The 23,204-nt window shown below is 40.7% G+C and overlaps 1 long non-coding RNA gene and 1 pseudogene across 7 annotated transcripts in view; both read right to left on the bottom strand.

Moving 5' to 3' along the window:
• LOC107966526 (uncharacterized) overlaps positions 1-7,757 on the bottom strand; it is a 37,830-nt gene extending 30,073 nt beyond the window's left edge. For 3 of the 7 annotated variants that reach the window (XR_002941311.3, XR_008541953.2, XR_010154877.1), the window contains exons 1-3: positions 7,380-7,757; positions 5,229-5,417; positions 353-428 (exon numbers count right to left, since the gene is read on the bottom strand). This is a non-coding gene — a long non-coding RNA (uncharacterized LOC107966526). The remainder of the gene's footprint in view (positions 1-352; positions 429-5,228; positions 5,418-7,379) is intronic. The other 4 variants (XR_010154878.1, XR_001714118.4, XR_008541954.2 and 1 more) reach the window with 3 other exon arrangements.
• Positions 7,758-21,921: 14,164 nt separating this feature from the next.
• LOC473526 (large ribosomal subunit protein eL6-like) lies at positions 21,922-22,795 on the bottom strand (annotated as a pseudogene).
• Positions 22,796-23,204: the final 409 nt, after the last annotated feature.

Consider the following 23,204-nt stretch of genomic DNA (forward strand, 5'->3'; position numbering starts at 1 on the left):
GAAAAATAATATGAAGTTATACACATTCAATATCCTTGGCCACTCCAGTGCTCCTTTAAATGAGGGGGAAGTGTGATGGGGAAGTCAGAATGGGAAGAGAGTGTTCTTAACTGATCCTGTTTAAAATATCTTTCTTTTGCAGATTTTACAAAACCTATATGGCCATGGCAACACATTGCTCATGTTCTGCAAGGGGCATGGAAGAGGCCTCTGCAATTGAGGGGCCCTGAAGTTTAAGCTTTAGTGGCTTCATGGTAAATGCATCTCTAAGGAAGTTAGATGTAAAGGGCACCAGATGGCTCTAGTCCGGGCTCTAAAACTAGAGCTGTGTATGGTCAGGCAGGTCACTTACCTCCTCTGAACCTCAGCTTCTTTCTCTGTGAAATGATGGATCAGGCAGTATCTTCAAACTTAAACACCCTGCAACTCTGTTAGTGAAGTTTATAGACTCATTTAATAGACACACACAGTGTGAAGTCTATGTCATCAATATAATGTGTTTACAATGGGTTTTAAGTTAAAACTGTCATCTCCTATGTAGCCTGTGATAGAATTTATACTGAAAAGGTTAATGGCAGCACAGAAGAGAGTTCTTTAGCACAGAATTTTTGTTCCCTCAGAATGTAAATATTTTAAAACATTATGAAAGTGCAAGACTATTTTAATGAGACAAGGAAAGTAAGTTATATATGAAAAGAGGAAACAGAAATAAAGTTAACCCCAATTAACATGCATGTTATCTTAAAAAGTTAAGACATTATAATGAATAATTACAGGTACTAATAAAAGAGTTCAATAAGAATGAAGGCTGATAATAAAAACAGACAAAAATTAATCACTTTTTATATATTGCCATTGCTATCCAAGTTTTAATTTGGTTAATATTGATCTGATGTACTTTTTTCAGGTCTTTATTTTAACCCTTTATATATGGGTTTATTTTAGGAGTTTCTCTTATAAATTAAGGTGGCAGATTTGGTTTTCATTTTTACTCTGATAGTTTATGTCTTTTACTGGGTGAATTTAACTAATTTATATTTATTTTATTTTTTTTAGAACTCATCAACTTTTAAAAACATATTTACATATAAATTTTCTAAACAATACAATGTTAACCAGTTTTATTTATCTTCCTTCCAAAGGCAAAGATTTTAGCATGCTCTAACTATCCATTGAACAACTCGATCATTTTATTGTTGCTTTGAAATTTAGTTTTACTTTGGTTTATACAAAACAATTACTTTTTTCAGTCATTAAACTTACTGGCATATTTTACCAATTTATTTGTTCATTGTGATTTCACACGTCTTAAGCATTCCCTCTGTGTTCACTTCTCTTCTTGATAATGTATATATTGTAATATTTCTTTCAACAAGGGTCTGAATCATAAATATAGCCTTTGTAAATCTGAAAATATTTTAATTTTTCCTTCACTCTTGAATAAGAATGTATATGCACATAAATTTCTAGCTTGAATACGTTACTCCATTGTCTCCTTGCAACTATTGTTAATGAGAAGTCTGCTCTCTAATTGTTTTGTTGTATCGTCTTTTTTATTTGGTAGCTTTTAAGATATTTTCTCTTTATTCTTGCTGCTCTTCATTTCCACTGCAATATGTCTAAAGGTGGGTATAATTTTATTTCTCTTGCTCAGTCTCAAAGTGTGCTTTGTTTTGAAGACTCATGTCTTTTGTCAATTATGGAAAATGTTCAATATTTTCTTAAATATTGCCTCTTCAACTTCCCACTCTCTTTTTTCTCATGTAATTCACATTATGCCTGTTTATTCCTCAACCTTATTGTGACTGTTCTGTTATATTTGATATCAGTATCTGTGTAATATTCAGGTTAAATTCTTCAACACTGTTTTCTGATTCACAAATTCTCTATTCAAATGTATCCAGATTTCAATTCATTTTATCTATTGAGTCTTTAGCACAATTAACTATGTTTCATTCTGTTTTGTTTTTCTTCCTTTCATATCTACCCACCCTTGTTCTTTCAAGTCTGCTTTGTTTTATAATTTTTTGTTATTTTTATGAAAATGTAGTTTTTCAACTTAGGCATACTTGTGATTTTCATGCGCATCTGTGTGAAGAGACTACTAAACAGGCTTTGTGTGAGCAATAAAGCTTTTAATCACCTGGGTGCAGGTGGGCTGAGTCCAAAAAGAGAGTCAGCGAAGGGAGATAAGGGTGGGGCCGTTTTATAGGATTTGGGTAGGTAAAGGAAAATTACAGTCAAAGGGGGGTTGTTCTCTGGCGGGCAGAGTGGGGGTCACAAGGTGCTCAGTAGGGGAGCTTTTGAGCCAGGATGAGCCAGGAGAAGGAATTTCACAAGACAATGTCGTCAGTTAAGGCAGGAACAGGCCATTTTCACTTCTTTTGTGGTGGAATGTCATCAGTTAAGGCAGGAACCAGCCATCTGGATGTATACGTGCAGGTCACAGGGGATATGATGGCTTAGCTTGGGCTCAGAGGCCTGACATTCCTGTCTTCTTATATTAATAAGAAAAATAAAACAAAATAGTGGTAAAGTGTTGGGACAGTGAAAATTTTTGGGGGTGGTATGGAGAGATAATGGGCGATGTTTTTCAGGGCTGCTTCGAACGGGATTAGGGGCGGTATGGGAACTTAGAGTGGGAGTGGGAGAGATTAAGCTGAAGGAAGATTTTGTGGTAAGGGGTGATATTGTGGGACTCTTAGAAGAAACATTTGTCATTTAGAATTATTGGTGATGGCCTGGATACGGTTTTGTATGAATTGAAAAACTAAACGGAGTAAGAGAAGGAGAAAAACAGGTATTAAAGGTGTAAGAATTGGGAGGACCTAGGACATCTTATTAGAGAGTGCCTAAGGAGATTCAGCATAGTCCTGTCAGCAAAGATTATTTATTTACTTCAAGAGTTAAGAGTGGCAGTTTGGGGATAGCACCAGGAGATATCAGCTGTGATGGCTTGGAGAAACAGTGTAAACCGGCAGTGTAAACAAGAACAGGGCATGTATGAGTAGTTGAGAACGGTGAATAGGAGTATGACTAGACAGAAGATAGTAGGGATGACAAGTTTTTTGGGGCACAGTCCAAGTTGGTCTGGTGTCTGGAATGAGACTGGGGCCTAATAAAAAGGAGCATCTATACAGGAGCTCAAATGGGCTGTACCTTGTAGCATTCCGAGGACAGGCCTGAATTCTGAGAAGGGAAAGTGGTAAAAGTATTGTCCAGTCCTTTTTAAGTTGGTGGCTGAGCTTGGTGAGGTGTGTTTTTGAAAGACTTTTAGTCCATTCTACTTTTCCTGAAGACGGAGGACCGTAAGAGATATAAAGGTTTCACTGAATACTAATAGCCTGAAAAACTGCTTGGCTGATTTGACTAATAAAGGCTGGTCTGTTATCAGACTGTATAGAGGTGGGAAGGCTAAACTGAGGAATTATGTTTGACAGAAGGGAAGAAATGACTGCGGTGGCCTTCTTAGACCTTGTAGGAAAGGCCTGTACTTATCTAGTGAAAGTGTCTACCTAGACTAAGAGGTATTTTAGTTATCTGACTCGGGGCATGTTGAGTAAAGCTAATTTGCCAGTCCTGGGTGGGGGCAAATCCTCGAGCTTAATGTGTAGGGAAGGAAGGGGGCCTGAATAATCCCTGAGGAGTAGTAAAATAGCAGATGGAACACTGAGAAGTTATTTCCTTGATGATAGATTTCCACAATGGAAAGAAAATGAGGAGAGATTCTAAGAGGCGGGCTAGTGGCTTGTACTATAGCATAGCCTGCCTTTGCTGGTGTGGCGATTAGGCCTGGTGGAACTGCCATCAATAAATCAAACGTGATCAGGGGGAGGAACAGGAAAGAAGGAAATATGGGGAAATGGGGTGAATGTCAGGTGGATCAGAGAGATACAGTCATGGGGGTCAGGTGTGGTATCTAGAAGAATGTGGGAGGCCAGATTGAAGTCTGGGCCAGGAGCAATGGTAATTGTGGGACTTAACAAAGAGTGAGTACAGCTGAAGGAGCTGGGGAGCAGAAAGTATATGCGTCAGGTGTGAGGAAGAAAATAGATTTTAGAAGTTATGAGAAATGTAGAGAGTGAGTTGAGCATAGTTTGTGATTTTTAGGGCCTCTAACAGTATTAAAGCAGTGGCAGCCGCTGCATGCAGACATGAGGGCTAGGCTAAAACAGTAAGGTCAAGTTGTTTGGACAGAAAGGCTACACGGTGTGGTCCTGGCTCTTGTGTAAGAATTCTGACCGCACTAACCATGCCTAGGAAGGAAAAGAGTTGTTGTTTTGTAAGGGATTGAGGTTTGGGAGATTAATCGGACACGATCTGCAGGGAGAGCACGTGTGTTTTTACGAGAATTATGCTGAGATAGGTAACAGATGAGGATGAAATTTGGGCTTGACTAAAGCAATGGGGGCTATCTGCGAAGTCTTGCGGCAGTACAGCCCAGGTAATTTGCTGAGTCTAATGGGTGTCAGGGTCAGTCTAAGCGAAAGCGAAGAGAGGCTGGGATGAAGGGTGCAATAAAGAAAGCATGTTTGAGATCTAGAACAGAATAATGGGTTGTAGAGGGAGGTATTGAGGATAGGAGAGTATATAGGTTTGGCACTACGGGGTGGATAGGCCAAACAATTTGGCTGATAAGGCGCAGATTCTGAACTAGCCTGTAAGCCTTGTCTGGTTTTAGGACAGGTAAAATGGGGGAATGGTAAGGAGAGTTTATGGGCTTTAAAAGGCCACACTAACAGGTGAGTGATAACAGGCTTTAGTCCTTTCAAAGCGTGCTGTGGGATGGGATATTGGCATTGAGCGGGGTAAGAGTGATTAGGTTTTAATGGGATGGTAAGGGGTGCATGATCGGTCGCTAAGGAGGGAGTAGAGATGTCTTATACTTGCAGGTTAAGGTGGGGAGCTACAAGGGGAGGATGTGAAGGAGGCTTTGAACTGGGGGAAAAGGCAGCAATGAGGTGTGGCTGTAGCCTAGGAATAGTCAGGGAAGCAGATAATTTAGTTAAAGTGTCTCGGCCTAATAAGGGAGCTGGGCAGGTGGGGATAACTAAAAGGAGTGCTTAAAAGAGTATTGTCTAAGTTGGCACCAGAGTTGGGGAGTTTTAAAAGGTTTAGAAGCCTGGCCGTCAAAACGCACAACAGTTATGGAAGCAAGGGAAACAGGCCCTTGAAAATAAGGTAATGTGGAGTGGGTAGCCTCCGTATTAAGAAGCGGACGGACTTACCTTCTACTGTGAGAGTTACCTAGAGTGTCTGTGATGGTCCTGCAGGCTTCTGAGGCGATCCGGCAGTGTCAGTCTTCAGCTGCTAAGCCGAGAAGATCTGGGAAAGAGTCAGAGAGCCTTGGGCTAGAGTTCCAGGAGTTCTGGAAGTGGCTGCCAGGTGAGTTGAACAGTCCAGTTTTCAGTGGGGTCCTGCACAGATGGGACACGGCTTAGGAGGAATCCTGGGCTGTGGGCATTCCTTGGCCTAGTGGCCAGATTTCTGGCACTTGTAGCAAGCTCCTGGGGGAGGCGGTTCTGGAGGAACCCCTGGCAGCTGCGGCTCAGGCGTTTGGAGTTCTTGTGTGCTGGAGATGTGTCTGGGGTTTGTCTCACAGTGGAGGCAAGGAATTGCAACTCAGAAATATGTTGCTACTTGGCTGCCTCTACTCTATTATTGTACACCTTGAAGGTGAGGTTAATTAAGTCTTGTTGTGGGGTTTGAGGGCGGGAATTTAATTTTTGGAGTTTTATTTAATGTCAGGAGCGGATTGGGTAATAAAATGTATATTGAGAATAAGACGGCCTTTTGACCTTTTAGGGTCTAGGGCTGTAAAGCGTCTCAGGGTTGCTGCCGAACGAGCCATGAACTGGGCTGGGTTTTTCATATTTGGTGAAAGAGCCTAAACGCTCACTGATTTGGGAGATGTCTAATAAAGAAAAAGGAGCATTAACCTTGACTATGCCTTTAGCTTCAGCCACCTTTTTAAGAGGAAATTGCTGGGCAGGTGGGGGAGGGCCACTCACGGAATGAAACTGTAAACCGGATCGGGTGTGAGGAGGGGAGGTGATAAAAAGATTATAGGGTGGAGGAGCGGAGGCTGAGGAAGAATTGGGACCTAGCTCGGCCTGGCGAGGAGCAGCCTGGGGAGGAGGCGAGAGGTCAGATGGGTCTGTAGAAAAGGAAGATTAGAAAGACTTAGCGACTCTTGGGGTTGGGACTGAGGGGACAGGCGGGAGGCAAAGAAGGAAGATTTGGGACGAGTTGCACTAAGCACAGAGACTAGGGAGGGACCGATGTGTAAAAGAATGCCTGGACGTCAGGCACCTCTGACCATTTGCCTATTTTTTGACAAAAATTATTTAGGTCTTGTAGGATGGAGAAATCGAAAGTGCCATTTTCTGGCCATTTAGAACTACTGTCGAGTTTGTATTGGGGTCAAGTGGCATTGAAGAAAATAAGGCATTTAGGTTTTAGGTCAGGTGAGAGTTGAAGAGATCTTATGTTCTTAAAGAACACAGGCTAAGGGAGAAGAAGGAGGAATGGAGGGTGGAAGGTTGCCTATAGTGAAGGAGGCAAGTTTAAAGAAAAGGGAGAGTAGAGACACGGAAGGAAGCAGTTTGGGGGTTCTTACTTTCTAGAAAAGCAGGAAAGGGGTCGGGGCACAGAGATAAGAGGTCGGGGCATGGAAATAAGGGATCAGGGCTCAGAGGTATAAGAGGTTGGGGCGCGGAAATAAGGGATCAGGGCACAGAGATATAAGAGGTCGGAGCGTGGATATAACGGATTGGGGCGCCGAGATACGAGGTTGGGGCACTTGTCCTTCCAGAAAAGCGGGACTTGCCGCTAAGGGTGAAGGAGAAGGGGTTGGGGGTTTCTTGCCCCCCAGAAAGGTGGAGAAGGGGTAGAGACACAGAGAGAAGGGGTTTGGGTACTTGCCTCTCCTCTAGAAAAGCGGGACTTGCCGCTAAGAGTGAAGGAGAAGGGTTTGGGGGTTTCTTGCCCCCCAGAAAGGCGGAGAAGCGGGTAGAGACACGGAGAGAAGGGGTTGGGCTACTTGCCCCTCCTCCAGAAAAGCGGGACTTGCCGCTAAGGGTGAAAGACCAAGGCAGGCGTCCTTGCATGGTCTGACACTTCTGAAACCTGGGTGAATAATCAGAAAGGTGTCCCTGAAATGATTAAACACCAAGAGAAGGCTGCCTTCCCTAGTCCGTGACTGGCGCCGGAGTTTTGGGTCCACAGATAAAACGTGTCTCCTTTGTCTGTACCAGAAAATGAAAGGAATTGAAATTAAGAGAAGGGAGAGATTGAAGAGTGGCGCCAAGATTGAAATGAGAAAGAGGTTGAGGGATAGTGAGGGAGGTTGGAGAAGAGAGTAAAAAGAGGCCGCTTACCGTATTTGAAATTGGTGAGATGTTTCTTGGGCTGGTCGGTCTGAGGACCTGAGGTCATAGGTGGATCTTTCTCACGGAGCAAAGAGCAGGAGGACAGGGGATTGATCTCCTAAGGGAAGTCCCCTGATCCGAGTCACGGCACCAAATTTCATGCGCGTCAGTGGAGGAGACTACTAAACAGGCTTTGTGTGAGCAATAAAGCTTTTAATCACCTGGGTGTAGGCGAGCTGAGTCCGAAAAGAGAGTCAGTGAAGGGGGAGATAAGGGTGGGGCCGTTTTATAGGATTTGGGTAGATAAAGGAAAATTACAGTCAAAGGGGGGTTGTTCTCTGGCGGGCAGAGTGGGGGTCACAAGGTGCTCAGTAGGGGAGCTTTTGAGCCAGGATGAGCCAGAAGAAGGAATTTCACAAGACAATGTCATCAGTTAAGGCAGGAACAGGCCATTTTTGCTTCTTTTGTGGTGGAATGTCATCAGTTAAGGCAGGAACCGGCCATCTGGATATGTACGTGCAGGTCACAGAGGATATGATGGCTTAGCTTAGGCTCAGAGGCCTGACAATGATCAAGTCTTTTCTAAACTTTAAAAAATTATTTTAATTTCGTCCTGAGTGAATTCATGTTTGAGTGGTGATTTTGTCAGCCGTCTTTCTTAACACATAATTTCTTTACTTTCTTTGGAATTTTGGTTTATAAGACCATTTTGAGTCTTTGAGACAGAGCTCTCTCCCTCTCCTGTTGCTGCTTTCCAGCAGGTTTTTAGTACTTCTGCCTCTGGACTGATAATACAGAACCAAGAGTTTTTTTGAAAGTTCCAGGTCTCAACCCCGTGATGATACCAAGGATGTCTCAGATCCAGTCACTAAGCCTGCAGACATCTTGGCTCCATTCTGGTGTGAAAGCTGCTTATGTCTTCTCTTCTGTTAGAGGCTCACCTGTGAACTACAGCCAATAAACCTAGGCAAACAGAGCAGGACACAATACTTGGCACCTATTTCTAAAAGGTGGCTAAACTTTGTGCACCCTGCTGCCTGGGTAATGTTTTGTTGTTGTTGTTGTTGTTGTTTTGAGACGGACTCTTGCTCTGTCACCCAGGCTGGAGTGCAGTGGCATGATCTTGGCTCACTGCAACCTCCGCCTCCCAGGTTCAAGCGATTCTCCTGCCTCAGCCTCCAGAGAACCTGCGATTACAGGCATGCGCCACCACGCCTGGCTAATTTTTGTATTTTTAGTAGAGATGGGGTTTCACCATATTGGTCAGGTTGGTCTTGAACTCCTGATCTCATGATCCGCCTGCCTCAGCCTCCCAAAGTGCTGGGATTACAGGCATGAGCCACTGTGCCCGCCATGCCTGGATAACGTTTAAAGACAGAGAAGCAGACAGTCTATCCAGCTGGGGAACTTGAGGAGTCAGGCTTTTAAAGCCCAAGAGGGAATTTTACTTGAAAATGAATCTGATTTTATATGGGGTTATTTGCCCACAAGTAACAAAGATTTTAATTATAACTGCTTTTCTTTGGGAGATATATCAAAGATTCAATAAATGAACCTACCTTAAAGAATGTCAGAACATGAGAAAATATTCCAAAGACCAAAAGAAAGACCAGAGCAGAGGAAGGTGGGGAGAGAAAGAGAGAAACTAGGAGAAGGAAAGAGAAGCGGACGGGAAAACTAGGTACGGAGAAAGGAAGGGAAGAGAGACAGAAGCAAAGATACAGAGACAGGTGGGGGGCAGAAAGAGCCAAAGGGAGAAATATAGACAGTGAGAGACAGCCAAAGGCAGGGATAAAAAGGAAACGCTTGCAAAAAATCATGTCACTACATTGAAGGGATTCCATTTTCTGGCTTTTATAAAAGAAAATATGGCCACAGCCCTGTGAGTAGATGTACCCTACTTGCTGAGTCTGTTGAGAGGATAACCCAGAAGGGAGGAAGTGGTAAAAATGACTAATCTGGTAAAAATGACTAATCTTTCTGTCACTTGAATGACCCCTTCCAAGCCTGAGACAGAAGGCTGCTCTACACTAGCTGTTGCCGAGCACAGACAAGGAGCCTTCCCCACTGCCTCTGGCCGCTTCTAACAGCCAGGCTGATTCGATAGTCTCTTCAATAACCCATTCATCCACAGCCTTATATTCATTTTCATCCTGAGTAACACTAATTGCCCTTCTGCCAAGAGCATGTGGAAGGCATTGATTGATGACACTGCAGTATTTTCCACTTCAGCAGCAGCAGCCATGTGTGTCTTGGCTAATGCAGACTTTCCTCAGGTGAGCATCTTCCAGGATCAGTGACTGCAGGAAAAGTGAGCCCTCATCAGCAAACTAGTAGTTGGGTTAATAGAATGAACTACAAAAGATTAACCCCATCCTAATGACTGATCCTTCCCTTTGAAACATCGCAGTGAACTATCATAATGAGGCCAAATATTTGCTCCCCTGTAAGAGTGCCTCCATTTATCCAAAGCTGTCTTTGCTTGGATTTCCCCAAATGCAGAATCTGAGAGAAGGATACAAGTACAGGTAGTTTATTTGGGAGGTGCAGATAACACTGGTAGGAGAGTGGGGAAATGTCACAAAACAGAGAAGGCAGCCAATAAAGGATGCATTATCAAGCCAGCTTCCACTGTGGGAAACTGGAGCTTAATCCTACAGGGCAACTCTGAGAAGTGGTGTGAAACCTATGCCTTGAGGGTTTTTAACCCAAGGAGAGAGGGAGCTGGGGTATTTATATACCAACTTCTGGCAGGAATTAACCTCTCTTGGGAGGAATTGTTTCATGGAAGTTCCAGCTTGCCTTACATATAAGCAGAGTGGCCTTCCATTTAAACATTAAAAGTAGACATTTGCAGTTGAAAGTTGGCTGGGGTAGACTTAAGTGTTAAGGACTGAGTTATATGTGGCACTTGTGCAAAGCTTGCCCAAAAGCCTTAGTGGAAACACTGAAACTTGCTTCATTTACTGAGCTCCTCTGAAAACGGCTTTCCATCTCTAAAGGTTCACAGCATGAGCTCATTTACAAGTAGTTTAGCAACCTACATTCGTGGCACACCTGAATTAGTCCCAGCACTTAGGTTCAACGTCAACTCTTGATATGCAACTAACCAGGCAAAGACATTTAACCTGAGTCTCAACTTTTTTCATCTGTCAGGAAGAGATATTAAGTTCTGACCTCCCTCATAGGCATGAAATGAGGCTCAAAATCAAAATATAATATGCATGAGGTGTCAACAAACTTTTCTAAAGGTCCAGATAGTAAACATCTTAGCCTTTGCAGGCCATGTGATCTCAGTGGCTACTCACCTCTGCTATTTCAGCAGGAAAACAGTCTAGACAATAGGTAAACAAATGCGTGTGGCTGTATTCCAATAAAACTTGATTTACAAAATAAGGCAGCAGGCTAAATTTGACCTACCAATCCATGAGCTGTGTTTTGCCAACCTCTTATGTACACGAAAGACTTTTGTAAACTTTAGTGCTATGCACATTCTCTGTATCATTTATCCCTCACTCAATAAAACATTGGAATTCACTATCCCTGTCATCCTGGGGGTGGAATTCTTAGTTTCTTCCTTCATACAGCACGTGTTTACTGAGCACCTCTCCTGTGGAAGGCATTATGCTGGCCCTGGGGCTTCAGTGCTAATAAGACAGACACAGTCCATGCCCAACACCTAGAATGGCAATCCTAAACCTGTTCTCCCACCAGTCTGCACAAAATAGTTATTCCTTTGGATGAACAAGTGACAACTGCAACTGAAACCCTATCGGTGCCTGGGAGAGTTGGAGGCATAGGCAGCATTACTAAAACAGCTTAACCTCAGGGCCCCACACTTGTATTGAATCCTTCCAAGGCCCTGGAAGGGGCCCTAGCAGTGATTCATATGGTCATACATTTTTGTCAAATTCACAAATACAAGCTATTTTAAAGCATAATTGAGTAAGGTCACTGTCTTTTTCTACTCTGACTTATCCTCCATCACACTTCCCCTGTGTTAGATGGTTTCCCTGATTCTTCCCTTTGAAACAGCATTGTAAGCTATGAGCAGTCACTCCAAACTCTTTTTACTTTTTTTTTTTTTTTTTTTTTTTTTTTTTAAGACCGAGGCTTGCTCTGTTGCCCAGGCTGGAGTGCAGTGTCGCGATCTCAGCTCACTGCAACCTCCACCTCCCGGGTTCACGCCATTCTCCTGCCTCAGCCTCTGAGTAGCTGGGACCACAGGCGCCCGCCACCACGCCCGGCTAATTTTTTGTATTTTTACTAGAAACGGGGTTTCACCGTGTCAGCCAGGATGGTCTCAATCTCCTGACCTCGTGATCCACCCTCCTCGGCCTCCCAAAGTGTTGGGATTACAGGCGTGAGCCACTGCTCCCAGCCCAGCCATTCCAAACTCTTTTTAATAAAAAACATTATCACTGTGTGGACTTTGGAGTTACGGTCTATTGGGACTTCTTTCAGACAGGCCCCCTTTTGAGGGACAAGAATTAACAATAGTTAAGTCATTATTCGCCATGGCTCTTTGGTGCCTTTGTGGCCAAAGCACTGTTGGAGAGGGCTGGTATTAACAGTCATGATAACTTCTGGGATAAGAACTAGTGGGAGAATGTAAAATGACAAGAGGGGCTGTCAAATTATTTAAGGAAGCAAACTTCTAAGTTTAGGGAAAAGGCTCAGGAAAAGCCAAGTAAAATTTATCAGCACTAAGATTTAGAAATTTACAAAGTCACCTTTAGCCTTTTACAGGCTTATATTCATTCCTGAGCTAACCTGAGCCCCATAATTTCACAGCATTTACCCACCTAAGGACCAGCCCAGTATTCATGAAAAACCCATGAATGCAAGTGTTCATCTGTGTATGGATATGTATACATATGTATTTGAGTGTATATGTACGCATGTAACTACATAAGTATGTTTGACATCTATGTAAAACTCTCTTAAAACAAATATTCAGATACTAGGAAAAGGTGACATCATTGTACTTCCAAATATAGACCAATTATATGAACAATAGCTATGATTCATTGAAAGCTTACCGTGTGCCAAACATCATGCAAGCACTTTACACAAAATCCTACAAAGCAGGTGCAGTTGGTACAGTTATTATTGTCTCTGCTATTTGGATACAGAAATTGAAGCACTAAGAGGTTAGGAACTTTCCCAAGAACAGTAACTTATAACTGATGCAGCTAGGATTTAAACTCAGGTATTTTTGACTCCAGAACCTGATTTTTAACTACCACATAGTAGTGTGGTTTAAAAAACTGTAAATGTCCTGTCAAAAGGACAATGTCTTCACAAAACAACCTAGAGCCTTGGGAATGAATTTGTTCACCAAGAGTCATTGTAGGAAACTGGCATTTGTATGTCTGGGCTGGGGCCAGGATTCAGGCACAGAGAGCATTTTCTCCTGGTGTAAATGTTATGGAAAGGACTCCAGGACTCAGTCTCTCACTGTTTCTCTTAATACTTTTCCGTTTTACATCAGTCACCCCAGCGATGATTCCACCTGTCTTTCTCCAGATTCCATGAGTCCCATTTTCTGACAAAGATGTTTATCGTCTCTGACCCACTAAATATTGACACCATACACCTATTCCCTGGGCATCTTTATCTAAGTAAGGCACATATTCAATACAAGGTTTCCAAATGAGACATACAAGTTTTGTTTTTCTGCTTCTAGTAGCCAAGAGGCCAGGCTAAAAATGATTGAGGTACAAGAAGTCTCTCAAGTGGCACGTAATCGAGTTTTGGTACTGACCTATATGCAGATGGTCCTCAAGGTGTGATTTTTCTTGGTATTCACATTGTCTTCGAAATTCCACTCAATTTCTTTATGCTTCTGTTAATGTCCTTCAGCTAAAGACCATCAGGAGCACACCTATAGCCAGTCAAAGTTGGCTTTATTGACTTATTACAATGAGAGTGAATGAACACCATGGGGAGCCATAGGGCATCTCAATAGAGAGTGTTAGGACTTATCATAGTATTTGGACTTGTAGTGGGTGACTTGGAGGAAGGTTCAGGAAGCAGGACTTTATTCCAGATTACATGCTGTTAGGAAATGGTAATTCTATTATTGAGTATCATAATAAATCTTATCTAAAGGAAGGAAGACTAGTATGAGGCTAACACTGTCATTGATAAGGCAGCATCCGTTACTTATATTAGCCAAGATAGAAAGCCATTTGATCATTTTTGTGGTTTGAACGATGTTCATGTTTTTGTTTGTGTTCAGACATGACTGCAAGGTGGTCTTATTTTCTCTTGATCCATCGCGGTCAGAGTGGGCTTATCTGAATCTGGTGCTCTGTGAGATTGCTTACGCTTAACAAGAAAACACCATGGTTTAGCTGTAAGTGCCAAGCTAGCTCTTAGCAACACCAAGGATTAGCTAATAGGACCAGGCCAACTCTTGAGTATTAGAGATGCTTTAAATCTGCTGTTTTCTTTTATATTTTCTAGTTATTGTAGTTTTTTTAAAAAATGGATCCATAATACATGTACATATTTATGGGGTACATGTGATATTATGATACATGCATGCAATGTGTAATGATCAAATCAGGATAATTGGGATATCCATCATCTCAAACATTTCTTATTTCTTTGTGTTGGGAAATTTTACATCTTCTAATCATTTTCAAATATACAACAAATTATTAACTATAGTCACCTGACTGTGATATTGAACTTATTCCTTCTATCTGACTATATTCTTGGACCAGGCACACTGGCTCACTCCTGTAATCCCAGTGCTTTGGGGCTGACACAGGAGGATCACTTGAGGCCAGGAGTTTGAGACCAGTCTGGGCAACATAGCAAGACCCCATCCCTACAAAAAATTAAAAAATTAGCCAGGCATGATAGTCCTAGCTACGTATCTGTAGTCCTAGCTCCTCAGGAGGCTGAGGTGGGAGTATCACTTGAGTTCAGGAGTCTGAGGCTGCAGTGAGCTATGATCATGCCACTGCACTCCAGACTGGGCAACAGAGTGATGTCTTTAAAAAAAATAAAATAAATTTTTAAAAAATAAATTTAAAATAAAATAAAATAATTTAACTGTATTTTTGTACCAATTGACCAGCCTTTCTTCATGCTTGCCTTCCCCCACTCTTCTCAGCCTTGTCACCACCATTCTATTCACCAGCTCCAATTAATTTTTTAAGTTCCCACATATGAGTGAGACCATGAAATATTTATCTTTCTGTGCCTGGTTTATTTCACTTAACATAATGTTTTCCGGTTCCATCCATGTTGCCGCAAATGACTGGATTTCATTCTTCTTGTGGCTGAATAGTATTCTATTGTGTACGCATACCAGATTTTCTTTATCCTTTCATCTGTTGATAGGCACTTAGGTTGATTCAATATCTAGACTATTGTGAATAGGGCTACAATAAACATGGAAGTGCAGACATTTCTTCAATATGCTGATTTTCTTTCTTTTGGGTATCTACCTAGCATTGGGGTTGCTGGATCATATGGTAGTTCTATCTTTAGTTTTTTTTGAGGAATCTACATACTGTTTTCCAGAGTGGCTATACTAATTTACATTCCTCCCAACAGTGTATGCACTTACTCAGTTTTCTTATCCTTCAGCGGATGTTTCTGAGCCTCATCTCTTGAATGAATAAGTTTCATCATGCCCACTTCTCCTACATGTAGAACTCATAGAAAAAGACAAAGTATCTCAAAGATGCTAACAGTGAGACTTAGGCCTTCCAAAAGATCTTCCACATTGGAGTAGAAAACACAGACACAATGTTTTCCCTGCCTTAGTTTTCATTTCCTCATAACATGGAAATAATTCCATCTGTAGCTGTACCTAGAATAGATGAAAGTATGGTGCCCCGTTGCTTGTGGCCTAATTAAAGTAGATGAAGAAAAGAGAAGTAAGCATCAATGCAAGCTGAAACCTGAAATTCAACAGTCCAAAGGTCACACAATGGCACACACTAACAATAAGCAACAAAGTGCATGTATAATCTGTGTCACAGTAGTGATTATAAGTAAGTGGTGAGAGAGAATGAAAAAATCTGCTTAGGACAAGTCTCAGAATTGGCATTCTGTCTTCGGAAGCTCTTTAATAACTGACCTCTCTCTTGGGTAGCAGAGCGGACCTTCCTCTTTCCTTTTGCCTTGGGTTCTGCCTCCCCTCCAGTCCTTTCATCCTCTTGACTGTCACCTCCCTAATAGCCACACTGGCTGGTTTCCTATGAGCCAAAGCTTCCAAATGTCCTTTGGTGCTGGAGAATAAAGCATTTGACACAGACACACGTTGTTTGTTTCCTGGGCTGCTAATAATAAAAGTTGCCATCTTGTTGTCCTCAAATATAAACTAAAACTATCTGCCAGTAGTATTTGTGTTTGTCTTTCAGACAATACAGTTTTTCTCCCTGCATTGTTCATCAACTCTTTGTGTGTTTTCTCTGCAAGAAAAATATTTTCTAGAACTGAAAGTTGTCAGCTTGTTCTGATTTCTATTACCACATATTAATTTGCAAGTTCTACAACTTCATATAAATGAAATTATGCAATATGTATTCTCTTTGTCTGGTATCTTTCCCTGAGCATGTTTGTGAGACTTATTCATGTTATTGTTTGTATCAGTAATTCTTTTTTTATCGCTAAGTATTATTCTATTGTATGAATATACCACAGTTTGCTTATCTGATCTGTAGATAGGTATTTCATTTATTTCCAATTTGGGGCTATTAAAGATGAAATTGTTGTAAACATTCTTATACATGGCTTTTTGTGGACATGTTTTCATTTCTCTTAAGTAAATACCTAGAAGTAGAAATTTTGGGTTATAGAGTGGGTGTACGTTTAACTTTGTAGGAAACTGACAAATAGATTTCCAAAGTGAGTATATTATTTTACACTCACACCAGCAATGGGACTTCTGGTTGTTCCACATCCTCACCAACATTTTTTTTTCTGAAAGTCTTTAAAATTCTAGCTATTCTAGTGGAGTTTTATAGCATTTTAAAGTTTTCTGATTGTCCACATCAGTAAGAATGCTAGATTCAATTCTTATATTTTTTTGTTGGCCAGTAAGCAAAACTAGAAAAGGTACAATTTTTTCTTTAAAATTGCACTAAAAACCCTAACCATAAAAAAGATTGATAAACTGAACTTACCTAAAATTAAGAACTCCTATTCATCAAAAGATACTTTTAAGATAGTAAAAAGGCAAGCCACAAATGGAGAAACATTTTTAGATCTACAAAAAAATGGCTCATATCCAGAATATATGAAGAACCCCTACAAATAAATATAAAAAAAGACAAATAGCCAAATTTAGAAGCAGGCAACAGACTTGAACAGGCACTTTACAAAGAGAATATCCATATGGTCCATTAGTTCATAAAAAGGTGTACAACTTATTTAATTATCAGGAAAAGTCAAACTTAAATCACAATAAGATATTACTGCACACTGAATAAAAGGTCCAAAATTAATAAGATTGATAATACCAAGTGATGGCAAGGATGTGAAGCAATTGGAACTTTCAAATACATTATTAGTAGGAATGTAAATTGGTAAAGCCATTTTAAAACACTGATGGTGACTACTTAAGCTAAATAAGCATCTACTTAAGATAAACATGACCTAGCAATCAAATCCTAGGAAATAACCAAGAAAAATGAATGCATATGTGTTCCAAAGACATATACAAACTTGCCCATAGTAGCCTTATTCATAATAACTTAAACTGAAAACAACATAAATGCCTGCAATAGGAGAAAGAGATATCAATTGTAGTATATTCATATAATAGAATAATACACAACAGTAAAAATGAACTACAAAAAACGTACAGTGACATGGATAGCTCTCACAGACTTGATGAGTGAAAGAAGCCAGACCCAAAATGACATATACTATATAATTTCCTTTGTATGAAATTCATGCACAAGCAAAGTTAATTAATATTGTTTAGCTGTCAGAATATTTTTTATCTCTAAAAAGAGGGTATTGGGCCGGGCACGGTGGATCACACCTGTAATTCCAGCACTTTGGGAGGCCGAGGTGGGTGGATCACCTGAGGTCAGGAGTTTGAGACCAGCTTGGCCAACATGGTGAAACCCCATCTCTACTAAAAATACAAAAAAAAAAAAAATTAGCCGGGCGTGGTGTTGGACACCTGTAGTCCCAGCTACTCAGGAGGCTGAGGCAGGAGAATCGCTTGAACCTGGGAGGCAGAGGTTGCAGTGAGCTGAGATCACGCCACTGCACTCCAGCCTGGGCAACAAAGCAACACTCCATTTCAAAATAATAAATAAATAAAGCGGGTATTGACTGGAAAGGGACATGAAGCAGCCTTCCAGAGTACTGGAAATGTTCTATATTTTGATCTGAGTCATAAAAGTTCATCAAGTTACACATGTATAATTAGTGCACTTTATTGAATACTTAAATATTTTTTTAAACTAGCAAAGATTACAGTAGATATATTGAGAATTAAAAATCAGGCAGTAAGGAATTAGTCCCTTAAAATATGTAACCCTCAGAATGCTTAAGTGTTATAATTCTCCCCTCAAAATAGTAATTATTTATTTGCTTCCTAAATTGGGATGGAAAATATTCTGAATGGATGCTGCGTAGTTTGTAAACCATTGCCCAGAGACCTGGTTCTTAGGATATTTTCAAGATGGCTTATTATCTCTGATATGTTATGACCTCATATGGAAGGATTAGAAGCTCTTCAAGGCCATTAACATTTTAATATTGGATTAGAGCCTTCAAATTAACTCATTTTTTTCTGGTCACTTGGTTTCACCAATATAAATTTGGAGAAAATTACATTATAAACCATGCTTATGAGCTATAACCATAATATTGAGATGCCAAGCCTGCAAGAAAATGGTAAGCTACTCAAGCATCCTGGCCAGAAAATATGGTTTGCAGCACCATGGTACGATGGTCATCCAGGTTTGTGTGTGTGTGTGTGTGTTTCTGTAGTCTGGCTTAATTTCCTTTTATAACCAATGTTTCGCAATTTAAAAAATATTTTTGTTCCTGTTGTCTTAGGTCTAAATAGGAGCAAAAACAATCTTTAAAACTTTACTCAATTTTTTTTAGATATCATTTCCCACACTTTCCCTTATATTACATTAATGCCAATGCAAAAGAAACACACTGATTGGAGGGTGGAGTAGTAGGGGGAAGAGGCAAGAACAGAAATCTTATTGGAGTAGCAAGAAGCCCTTTTGAGGGACTAAAATGACAACAAAGAGATTATGATTTATAAATTATAATAATACTCACATTTAGCAAACTCAACCATAGTATCAACACGAAACTGAATAAGTTTCATTTTTCCATAGAGGAAAGACTAAGGGCAAAATAAACTACATGCATAATGAAATTTCAAAATGCCTTTATAAGAATGTAAATTTTCCTTTTTTGTCACTATGATGGCCAATTCTGCTCATATTAGAGTGTTCACTCAAGTTTACCATGTAAATCCTTCCTTTGGAGTACATGTGATAGTAAGCAAAGCAGTTTCAGAACATACTTGATAAGTTCTTACTGTACTGGATAATGTAAGGTCTAGTGATGAAATATTTATTTGGTAGGAACAATTCTTCCTCCATTTGATAAACATGTTCTCCTTTGACTTCCGAGAGTGAATCTATAACACCTTTTTCCTGGGGATTCCTGACTGAGGAAGACAGTGTTGATATGACTGGCTGGGGTGCAAATTTAAAATGGCAAATTTTATTCCACAGGAATCACATCCATGTCCCAGGCTTTCCAGATGGGATAGCCAGCCATGCACAATAGGTCCCAATTTTGGTTACTCTGCTTTGGACATGCTGAGTGAACCCTCACATATCTGGTATAATGCATAAAAGTGAGGCCGCCACTCAGCAGGAGAGAAAAATCGACTTGGCCAATCACTGATTTTAAACAGCTGGGTTAAATATTTATTTGCAAAAATGTCCAAAAGTTGGGTAGGGAACAAAAAACCTTGTATCACAATACCTCAAAAAAAAATCCCTGTATCACAGAACATCCCTCAAACGCAAAAAGAATGTGACAACTAACTGAGGGAAGGTTCCCCCCTAGGCAGGCCTTCACCATTTATTGTGAAATGATTAAGTTTGATTTTAGAACATGTTTTGCTATTAGCAGATTTTTAAATTGCTTTAATTCTTTGCTTTGATTGTTTTGGTGACAGATTCTCAAGTCATACTTGAAGGAACGTTTGTTGAGGACATTGTGGGACATTGGAGTATAGTGACATGTTATATATTGTCCAAAACCGAGTGGTTTTAAAAGTTTTTAATATTTTTTATACTACACATTGTTCAGCTTACAAATGGAGACATTTGTATCAATTATCTGGGATGCCCAAAGGGAACATTTTGTTAGATGATGCTACGATCTGGATATGGTTTGTCTGTCCCCACAAAATCTCATGTTGAAATTTAGCCCCCAGTTTGGTGGTATTGGGAGGTAGTGCCTCGTGGGAGGCGTTTGGGTCACGAGGTAGATCCCTCATGTATAGATTAATGCCCTCTCTTGGGACTGAGTGATTTCTCACTCCATTAGTTCCTGAAAGACCTGGTTGTTAAAAGAGCCTGGTACCTTTCCCCTCTCTCTCTCTCTTGCTTCCTCTCTCACCATGTGGTCTCTGCACATGCTGGCTCCTCTTTGCCTTTTGCCAAGAATGGAAGCTTCCTGAAGCCCTCAACAGATGGAGATGCTCAATCATGAACTTTCCAACCAGCAGAATTGTGAGCTAGTAAACGTTTTTTCTTTCTAAATTGCCTAGCCTCAGGTATTCCTTGATAGTAATACAAAATGAACTAAGGGAGATGAGAATGTTACACTAAAGCACAAAGCAGAAATATACTTCCATCCACAGTTTCAAGGGTACACAGACTATCACTTTTATATTTTTTTGTACTTTAACTTAATTTCTGACTCCAAATACCCATTCCAACAGGCTAATGGATTACTAAGCCTCTGTACTTCCTGTGGTGCCCCACCTTCTCCTCAACATTGTATCAGGCTTCTTATGTCTTGGGACAAAATGTTGATTGGAGGCAGGGGTGAGGAGGGCTTAGAATGACCATCTGATTTTCAGTCATGGCCCATGAAGGCTTCTGCTGAGTCATCCCCTATCTCTAACAACGTCTCCACTGGGACAAGGACATAGTTTGCTACTTTCAACTGTAAAATGCACCATTGAGCCAATCAGCTTTGGGGGCTTGCCAGCAGAACATCCAGGAAGTTATCCCAAGATCCTTAGGTTCACCTTCTTGTTCCATTTCTCAGGGGAAATTAATTTCTAGTCTGGGAGAGAAGAAAACCTCTCTTCCCTCTGCTTTTTCAAAACTCTGAAAATGGCTGAAAATACACAAAAACTACTTTTTACCTTCTTTGATAACCCACGAGGATATCCTCAGAATATCATGGAGACCCTACAAACTTAGTCTTTTGGATAAAGTCAGAAAAGGGATTACTTCTGTTTTTCAGCCCTTTCCATATATATCATCCCCCAAAAAGAACACACTGCTGTCTGATTGAATAAGCAGAATAGAAGGGAACTTAAAAAAAGAACTTTTATAAGTTAATATGTAGAAATGTTATCTCTCCAAAATTATGTGGCTTTATTTTTCCTGGTGTAATTTTAAACATCGAGAGGGTAAAAATCATGTTGTCACGTCTTTGATGCCCTTTATCCACATAGTTAGATCAGTACCTAGAATAGGATACAGTGTCAATAAGTGAAAGGAATAATAAATGAATGTTCTGTCTGTTATGGGAGCTCCAAGCAAAAGGAAATCACGGCAGAATACAATAGATGAAAGATGCTGCAAGGAAACAAAGGATCCTGATATAGACCACAAATGTCTTTGGCAAGTGGAAAGGAGAGGGGGGAAACGACATGAGTAAAGGTGCAAAGGGGATAGGATATGTTGTATTCAGGAGTAAGGAGTTTAGGCTGTCTTGAGAAGAAGATGGGATGGAAGCAATTGGATATGGTAAACTAGCTTAAGTAATGTTAGGGAAGCTCAAACTTTCCATCTGAAGGTCTGAACAGACTGACAATAGACAGATTAATAAAAGAAAAAGCATGCTGTAAACCAAAAAATGAAATTCTAAGCCTCCCAACTGACTGAACAGGTCCCCTCTTGGCCAAGGAGACCCCAGAGAAACCTGAAAAGCTGAATTCCCGGCATGACAGGAAGGGAGTTAACTCCCTTTTGCAGTTTAGGCACGATTGACCAGCATTAGGGTTAAAATAGAGATCCCAGGACTGAAAAACCAGATTCTTTGTGGCAATAAAATACTAAATTATAAAGAAGACCTAAGGTCATGCAAAGCAAAGGTCAAGTCACTCTCTACAAACCATAAAACCTTGTTAAACAGGCTTTTTATTCACCAGGTATAATGTGGCTTGATTTCCAAACTGACTCTGGTATAGCATCACATGACAGATAGCAGACCCTGAGGGAAATAAAAATATTTTACATATACATATATATATCTCAATTATTTAATTAAGTTCTCCTTAAGAAATTCAGAACACCAATTTGTGAGGATAAATTCCATTCATCAGGGCAAATACAGATCGCAGGTAGCCCTGGAGCTGAGGAATAGCTTTGATTTTTGGTAAACTTTGTGAGTCCACAGCTTTCTGATTGATCTTGCACTGCTCTGTTATCTCATATTTCTCTTTTTCTGTGTCAAAGATCTCACTTGCCTGATGTCTGGGCTTCTGCAGCTGCTGCTGCTTGAAGTAAATGCCAGTAAGATGTTTAGGGATTTTTACATTGCTGATATGAATTTTGGTTGAGGTGGCAGTGACAAATTTCTGGTGTGTTCTTCGTAGAGGAACTCGATTGAAGACCAGAGGTCCAGTCACAGGTAACAAACCACTACCCAGCTGCTTCAGGAAAACCACCCTCTTGCCTCTGTGGCATCCAGTGAGGATGATTAGAATAGTCCAGGGGATAATGCTGGCTTGCAGTTTTCTCCCGTGCTGACTGAAGCCGTGGCTCAACAGCTTTCGAGGCACACCTTCAGTAGGATAATATCTAGTCATTTTGAGAAGTTTAAGCACCCGAGTACCACCATTCTTGTCACTACCAACTGATTTTGTAACAATTGCAAGAACCTTCTCCTTTTTCTTTTCAACCTTGGATCCTTGGATTTAGCAGCTGAGTACTTCCGCTTGTACATGGCCTTTCTGCAACACATAGCAGATCGGGAATATCTGCCAATTCCTCTGTCAAGGACAGGATTGCGGCTGCAATGGCACTTCCCCTTCTTGGGCATTTTAGCCTTGAGGTAACTACCCTTTCACCTTGCCACCAGCATCAGCCTTCTTGGCTTCGGGTTTCTTGTCTTTAGTATCTGGCTTCTCAACTTTTTCACCTGCCATCTTGCAAGATGAGAAATAGCCAAAATATATTTTTTTGACATATTTTGAAAGGACCCTGCAAATCTGTCTTTTGTGGGAGAAATTTGCATCTGTAGAGAATCTCCATCAATGCAGCCAGGTCTTTCCTGGATCTAGGAGAGATGAACTGAGAGTCTGATGCCTTTAAGGACTGGAAAGAAACATTTACCATCTATTCTCTCTAAGGGCTGCTACCTATGAGGCTTTATCTACATAACAAGGGCCTTGCCCCCGAAACTCCCTCATCTTAACTCAAGCATTCCTTTCTACTGACTTCAAGTCTTTAGACAATAGCTTAACTCTCTCAACCAGCTGTCAACTAAAGAATACCTAAAACCTACCTATGACTTAGAGATGTCCTACCTTTTTGGGCCAAATTGATATATACCTTCCATGTAATG

Source organism: Pan troglodytes, chromosome X (genome assembly GCF_028858775.2).
Source record: "Pan troglodytes isolate AG18354 chromosome X, NHGRI_mPanTro3-v2.0_pri, whole genome shotgun sequence".
In the NCBI taxonomy this organism is placed as follows: domain Eukaryota; kingdom Metazoa; phylum Chordata; class Mammalia; order Primates; family Hominidae; genus Pan; species Pan troglodytes.